Below are 9064 nucleotides of genomic sequence, written 5' to 3' on the forward strand. Positions count from 1 at the left end.
GATTACAAGTGTAAACCACCATGCCTGGCCTATTTTTTCAAACAAACAAAAACTGAGAAAATTCATTGCCAGTTCTTTACAAGAAATGCTAAAAGATTTTCTTCAGGCAGAACTAAAAGGATGTAGGTTAGAAACTTGGATAGACATAAAGAAAAGAAGAACATTAGAGAAGGAATAAATGAAGATAAAATGAAATTATTTATTTTTTCTTAATTGATCTAAAAGGTAACTGTTTAAAGTAATAATACTAATAATGTATTGGGTGATTATAGCATATGGATCAGTGAAATGTATGATAGCAATGTCACAAAAGATGAGAAGGAGGAACTGGAGATATAAGCAGAATAATGTTGTTTGAAGGTAAAATTAAAGTAGTTAGAAATGTATGTTGTAAACTCTAGGAAAACCACTAAAAATCTTTTTTTTTTTTAAGTATAACTGAAATTAAAACCAGAGGTATCAGGAGGGAAAAATTATATGGCAATAAATAGAAAACAATTACAAGAATAGTTCATATTAATCCAAATGCATCAATAATTGGCTGGCCATGGTGCCTCATGCCTGTAATCTCAATGCTTTGGGAGGCCAAGGTGGGAGGATCACTTGTGCCCAGGATTTCAAGCACAGCCTAGGCAACAAAGTGGGACCCTGTCTCTACAAAATAATAACAATAATAATGAAATAATAACAAAAATGAAAAAAAAAACAGCTGAGTGTGGTGGCACATGTCTCTTGTCCCAGCTACATGGGAGGCTAAGGCAGAAGGATTGCTTGAGCCCAGGAGGCCAAGATTGCAGTGAGCCATGTTGGCACCACGCATTCTAGGTTAGTAACAGAGCGAGACCCTGTCCTTCCCCACCAAAAACAACAACAACAACAAAAACAAAACAAAAAACAAATATATCAATAATTACTTGAAATGTCAATGGTCTACATAAACCAATTAAAAGACAGATATTTTCATAGCAGACAAACAAATAAGACCCAACTATAAGTTGTCTACAAAATCCCACTTTAAAAATAAAGTTTCTAATAGGTTAAAAATAAAGGGATAGATAAAGCAACCATGCTAGCATTCATTGAAAGAAAACTGGAGTAGCCATATTAATTTCAGACAAACCAAACTTTGGAAGGAGACAAATTACTAGTAATAAAGGAGGATATTATTAATAATAATGGCAAAGGGGTCAATTCTCCAAGAAGAAATATCAATCCTAAATGTGTATGCAGGCAGAAACAACACATAAAAATACACAAGACCAAAACTGATAGAACTGAAAGGAAAAACACACGAATCCACTAACAGAGTTGAAGATTTCAACATTCCCTGACAGTAATTAATAGATCAAGCTGGAAGAAAGTGAGAAAGAATATAGTTGACCTAAACAGCACTAAAAATCAACTTGATCTCATCAATATTTGTCAACTAGTTCATCCAACAATAGAATACACACTCTCCTCTAGCTCACATGGAACATTCACCAACATAAATCACATTTTGGGTGATAAAATACACCTTAACAAATGCAAAATAATAGAAATCAAATAAAGTATGTTCTTGGATAATAATGGAATTGAACTAAAATTAATTGAAAATCCCCATACATTTGGAAATTAAACAACAAACTTTGAAATAACACATAATCTAAAGAGGTGATCTCAAGAGAAATTTTAAAAAAATTGAATTCAATTAATATGAAAATATAAATTATGAAAGTTTGTGATATGCACTAAGAAGGATATTTATAGAATTAAATGACTGTATTAAAAAAGAAAAAAGATCTAAAATTGATACTCTAAGTTTCCACTTTAGAAAACTGCAGAAAAATTTGTAATTTAAACCTAAAGCAAGCAGAATAAAAGGCATCAATATGTCTAGAACATCAATATGTATTAGAACAGAAATCAATGAAATCAGAAACAGGAAAACAGTAAGAAAATCAGTGAAATCTGAAGCTGTTTCTTTTAAAAGCTTAATAAATTTGATAAGCCTCTAACCATGCTAACCAAAAAGATGTATGTTTATGTGTATATATGTGTGTTTTATGTGTATATTACATATATATATATATATATAAAATACAAATTACTGATACCAGGAATAAAAAAGAAGTCATCATTGCTGATCCTATGGGCATTAGAAAAGGCAATAAACAAATACTATGAGCAACTCTGTGCCCCCAAGTTTGGCAATTTAGATGAAATGGGCCGATTCTTTGAAAGCTATAAACTATTAAAACTCACAGAAGGAGAAAAAATGACCTAAAGTGTCCTTTATCTATTAAATGAATTGAATTAATAATTAATAACTTTCCAATAATAAAGTCATCATGACCAGATGGTTTCACTGGTGAATTTTCCCAAATATTTAAGGGAGAAATTATACCAATTCTCCACAATCTCTTTCTAGTGAATAGAAAAGGGGGAACACTTCCTAGCTCATTCTATGAGATCAGCATTATTCTAATACTAAAACCATATACAGACAGTACAAGTAAGAAAAACTACAGGCCAATATATATCATTAATATAGATGCAAAATCCTCAACAAAATATTAGCAAATTGAATCCAACAATGTGTAAAGGAATTATACACCACAAATGTATTAGTTTCTTAAGACTGCCTTAACAAATTATTAAATACTGAGTGGCTTAAAACAATAAAAATTTATTCTCCCACAGTTTCCGAGAATAGAAGCCATGATGTCACCAGGGCCATGTTCCCTTTGAAACCTCTAGGAAAGAAATTTTCCTTGCCTTTCTTTAGATTTTGGTGTTTGTCAACAATCATTGGCATTCCTTGGCTTGCAGCTGCCTTACTCTAGAACAGAGCCAGAATGCTGCCTGTGCTGTCACATAGCCTTCTTCCTTTTGTGTGTGTTTTCAAATATTTCTCTCTTTATAAGGACACCAGTCACTGGATTTCAGGGTCACCCTAGTTCAGTATGATCTTAACTTGATTACATTTGCAAAGTTCCTATTTCCAAATAAGTACACATTCTGAGATCCTAAGTGAACATGAATTTTGTGGGGACACTCTTCAACAAAGTATAATGACCAAGTGAGGTTTATTTCAGATATGCCAATACTAGTTCAACATTCAAAAATCAATATAATTCACTGCAGATGAAAAAGGAACGTTCATATCATTATGTCAATAGACACAGAAAAAGCACTTAAAAAATTCAATATTCTTTTATGACAAAAACTCTCAGTCAAGTAGGAATAAAGGGGAACTTTCACAATTTGAAAAAGAACACTTACATGAAACCTACAGCTAACATCATACTTAGTGGTGAAAAGCTGAACCTTTTTCTTCAAAATGCATCATAGATTTGAATGTAAAGCAATAAAAATATAAAACATTATTATAAACATAGGAGAAAATATATATCACCTTGGGTATTTAAATACAGCAATAGAATGATCCATGAAAGAATTCTTATTTTTATATTAAATTGTTATATATTAAAATAAAAAATGCTTTAAATAATACACTGTTAAAAAATTTAAAATGGAAGTCACAGACTTGGAGAAAGCATTTGTGAAACACATTCCTGTTGAAGGAATTTTATTCAAAGTATACAAATAACACTCAATGATAAGAAAACAACTCAATTTAAAAACGAAAAAAAAAAGACACCATAGAATAGATGCCTCACCAAATAAAATATGCAGGGGGAAAATAATGTGAAAAGATGCTCAACATAATTTGTCAAGAGAGAATTGCAAATTAAAATGACAATAAGATACCAAATATTTAATTAAATATTTAATTTAATAGGTACATATTATACCTATTAAAATGGCTAAAAGACAAAAATTTGTCAATATTAAATATTGTTGAGGACATAGAACAACAGGGACTCTCATTCACTGCTGATAGAAATTGACAATGATACAACCACTTTGGAAGACAACAGCTTCTTAAAAAACTAAACAGTCATACCACATGGGCCTGATCAGTCTCCTAGGTACTACCCAACTGATTGAAAAATGTATGACCGTATGAAACCTGCATGTGAGTATTTATGATAGCTTTATTCATAGTTTCCAAGAACTGAAAGCAACCAGAATATTCTTTAAAGGTGAATGGATAAAAACTGTGGTATATCCAGACACTAGAATATTATTCAATGATTAAAATAAATGAGCTGTCAAGTCACACACACACACACACACACACACACACACACACACACACACACAGAGAAATGAATAAATCTTACATGAAAATTTTTAAGTGAAAGAAGCTATCTGAAAGGGCTATATACTATATGATTTCAACTGTATGACATTCTGGAACTGGCAAAACTATGGGAGACAGATTAGTGGATACCAGAAGCTGGAGTAGTAGGGCAGAGGAGGGTTAAATAGATGAAGCACAGGGAATTTTTTATGGTAAAAACTATTCTATGCAATACTGTAATCATGGACAGAAGACATTAAGCATTTATCAAAACCTACAGTGTTTTACAACACAAAAAGTGAAGCTTCTTTTTTAAGGTTTTACAAATGTCATTTAGAAGGTTGGAAAATCCCGGGATGGAATACAGAATGTGAAAAGATATTCTAAGTATATTATAAATATATGAAACAAACTCATTGAGAGGGTGAGAAAATAAGGAGGAGGGGGTTATAATGACCTTTGTGGTAATGGATCAGAATTGAAGACAGCAGTATGAACTCACGTTTAGCTCAATATAGAAGAGGATGGTCTACATAAAAGCGAGCATGTGTATTTCAACTGGACATGTCCATGGCAAAAAAATTACCTAAGAAAAAGAACCTGAGCTATTCTGCACATAACCTATCATTATTATGCAAAACAAGTAAACAATGAATAAAAATAAGAACAAAATCTGGTGGATATCAGCGCCATCTTTCATAGAAATTCTCTTGAGCAAGAAATCCAACTGAAGGGAATTTATATATGAGCCAGATTAACGTTCATACAAGAATAAGCTTTAAAATGATACTATCATTCTATAAAGAGGAAGAAATGTTTAAATGTTATAAAACTTATTAATATTAATAAATTGCACATGGAAATGTTTATCAAATTTCAGAGGTAATTTTTTTCCACATAGTTGAGAAGGGAATATGTAGGTTCCCAAACCCATGGAATTAATTATTGAAAATTTTGATGGAGGCTAAAAATTCATGCATGACAGATTCCTAACATTAAATGATGAATCTACTTTTAAAGTTCTATTGTGGAGAAAAATGGCACTCTTCTAGAATCTACGTCTTACCAAGGCTGGAAAGGCTGTGTCTTGTCTGGTCTGCAATTTCTGTTTTCTTAACAGTTTATTACGAGTGGGGCTACAGAAGATAAGAACAAAGAGGCTCATCAATTAGGCTTTCTATAAATATCTGCAATAGTATAAATCCCCGAACACCATCCCACGATGTCTAGGATTGACTTCTCCAGATGGTTAAGGAAAGATAGAAATAGAAGAGGACTGGGTGCAATTGAGAAAGTGCTGCAGACATTTTCAAGGGAAGAGATTGTTTAGAGAGATATAAGGACTTGCTATGTAACAGTTTCTTGTACTTCCACAAAATGAAAGTAAGTAGAAACCTTGGAATGTGAAGTTAGTATTAGTGATGCCCAATAAAGGCATATGCTTTTGTTTAGTTTCCCAGCAGTATGAAAGGATGTTTTCTTATTCATCAAGACTATCCTACGTAACCTTTAGGCATTAATTGGCCTAATTCACAAGGTAGCTAACCATCTAAACTCAATAATGGAGTAGCCCACATAGGGGCTTATAATGTATGATGTTGGCCTCATCAGTGTGACATTTTAATCACTTGCAACGTGCAAAACTTTTCACCTCTTTATCATGCTTTCAGCTAATGATCAGCACTCTAATGAATTCCTTAAAAGTGGAGGGAGAGTGGTGTCAGTATCTTTAAAGATGCACCTATGAAATTCCAAGTAAAAGTAGAAAACATTTTCATTTTATTAAATTCTCAAGCCAGTAATGAATATTAAAGATTGTTTTACAGTATAGTTTCTCACAAAATGGTGAATTAAATCTACACAACAAAACCTATTAAAATACAACTGAAAAAATTAAATTCATCTAGAAGAGCTTGGGTAAATATACAATTTATCTAGGCTCACTTAGTCGTTGTGATTGAATAATGTCTTTACCCTGAGCTTCCTAGCAGCAGCACAATAAAAGCAAATGTGGCTGGGGGGGCCCTGGTGGCTCACGCCTGTAAGCCCAGCATTTTGAGAGGCTGAGGCGGGCAGATCACCTGAGGTGAGGAGTTCAAAACAGCCTGGCCAACATGGCGAAACCTCATCTCTACTAAAAATACAAAAATTAGCCAGGCGTGGTGGTGGGCGCCTGTAAGCCCAGCTACTCGTGAGGCTGAGGCAGGAGAATCACTTGAACCCGAGAGGCGGAGGTTGCAGTGAGCCGAGACTGCGCCACTGAACTCCAGCATGGGCAACAAAGTCAGACTCTGTCTCAAAAAGAAAGAAAAAAAAAAAGAGAAAAAGCAAATGCAATGAATCAGGAAGTTTATATTATTTCAGTTCTTCAGAAGAAGCAAAATTTTATGTACTCTACTTGGAAGGAAATTTTTATGTTGGTTATTTAAAAATATGGAAATTATTGCTTTTACCAATAATTTTGTAAGATGTGGGAGATTACCGTCATATGCATTGACTCTAGATTAAGCCAAATCTATAGAAATAACTCACAGGTGTTATTCTGCATGGATGTAAGCTAATGAGGTATGGGCATATTGTTTTCTGATGCTCTAATTTGATGCAAATTTGTAGAAGATGATGGATAATATGCCCCTTAGATTATCTTTGTCACACCAGTTCTTAACGGTAGCAGTATGAAAGGATGTCATACAGGAAGAGCAGTCAGGTCAAGATTTATCTCTGTTTAAGAGCATTGCTTTCCTGTAATGCTGATTGTTTTTGGTTGGTTAAGGAGTTGTTTAGAAAGGCAAAGATGTTTAGAGTCCTCTTTCCAAAATAGAGAGTTTAAATTCCCTCATTGTATTCAGTGTGTTTTTTTTAAATCCTTGTAACATATTTATTTCAAACAGACAGTAAATATATATTTTTAAATGCCTGGTTTTTCTTTTGAAAAGGAAAAAGTTGATGACAAAAAGATTTGGTCAGTTCTTGCAAGGGTCATTTTCAGGGAAATGGGAGTTATGGTAAGAGTCATTTGACTGGAGGTTCATTAACTTTCAAATTTTTCCATGCTTCTGATGATTAGTATTAACACGAAACAGTAAGCAGCACCTCTGACCTCAATTATTTTTACCTATGGCTGTCTCCTTTTCTGTATTATTTTTCAGGAACTGATTTCGTATAAGTTTGAAGAAGATAATTTCCTAATCCAAATGTGGGGTATATGTCTTTCAATACAAGGGAGTTGTCATGGGACTGTGATGGTGAAGAGCAGGAAGAGATTTTAGATGTGGTTCTTTTCCTGTCATATTCTGCTCCCTCCCAGCCTCTCTCACTTTTTATAGCCGCGGTGGCTCTTTGTTAAAATAATTATTTTTTCTCTGTGTGAGATTCTGTGATTAGATGAAAGGTCATGGTTATAATATGAATCCTGGATAACAAATACAGTGCAAAATGGATTGGAATGCATTGAGCAAAGAAACTTTCCAATTAAAAAACACTTTGCCAGGACTGCACCAAACAAACAACCATATAGACTCTGATTTCTCTTCACTTATAATTAGCTGCCACTGAAAGTTAATTACTTTCAGGATCAAAGGAAACAAAACTAGAAATAAAATGAAAGAATTCCTTTTAGATTTAAAGTTTAAATAAATGTTTGCCTTAGGAACAGACCATATGCTGAATCCATCCCAGGGGCAAATGAACTTAAGGTTCTTCAATACGTATAGACCAACATTAAAGTTCACCGCAGGTGGGCAAAGAAATAAGGCAGGCTTTATTTCCTTTGGGAGTATAAACTGGGAGAGTTTGTAAGGGAGCAGCAAAGCCTCTTTACATATCCTTGTTTTTGTTTTATCAGAAGAACTGAGAAAGTGTGTACCTTTTGGAAGATTTATTCTTGAAATGCTTTTTCCTAAGATACCAATAAAAACTCTGATTTGATTTCTGATTTCTCTGAAAAACATGTCTGCCTTATTAAGGCTAATTGATTATGAGGATATGAGTAGATCTATTCATGTACTTACCTTCTCATAACGTATTAATTGGATCACGATAAATATCTTTATTGTTTCACTCTCCTAACTTTAGTGCACTGGGTTATTTTTTCCCACAGAAATAAATTTTACAGATGATATATGGGAACAAAAATGGGATTTCTGTAAGCATCATTTTTCAGTTTGTTTCTAAAAATAGGTTATGAACTTTTGTAAATTGCATTTTGGAATAGAATGATCAGGTTCTGTGATGTTTATGAAAAAGTCAAGAGGGAATAGTCCCAAGATAATTCAGCACCATGGATAGTAACATGTAGATCGCTTTGGCCAGTACTCCTGGGCTCTGGATCTGATGTTAGCTTGAGGTGTTCATCCCAAGGTCTGGGCTCAACAATAATGTGAATGTAACAAGTCTTCAAATATTCACTTACTCATCATTTCTACCAACCCCAAAGCTGTCAGGAACCCACCAGTCTTCGTCCCCAATCCTTCACTTATGCTCCATCTTCCTGGAATACTCATCACACCATTTAACTGTTGTTGATTGAGTGCTTGCCAAGTGCCTAGCACTGAGCTCAATGTTTCACAATTATCTAAAAAAATTATAATAGTAAAGGTAGGAACAGTTATTATCCCCATTTTGCCAAATAGGAAGCCTGGCTAAGAGGTTAAGTGACTTGTGGGCCCTATGGCTAGTATGAGACTGTATCCAAACTTAAGCCATGTTTATCAGAATCCAAAACTTTTGCTCATAATCACTATGCTAACATTGTTCTCCTATAACATTTTTTATTGTGTTGAAAAACTCATAAAATTACTATCTTAACCACTTTTCAGTGTACAATACTGTAATATTAACTGTATGCACATTGTTGTGCAACAGATCTCTAGAAAC

The sequence above is a fragment of the Pongo abelii genome, chromosome 2 (genome assembly GCF_028885655.2).
Source record: "Pongo abelii isolate AG06213 chromosome 2, NHGRI_mPonAbe1-v2.0_pri, whole genome shotgun sequence".
NCBI classification, from domain to species: Eukaryota; Metazoa; Chordata; class Mammalia; order Primates; family Hominidae; genus Pongo; species Pongo abelii.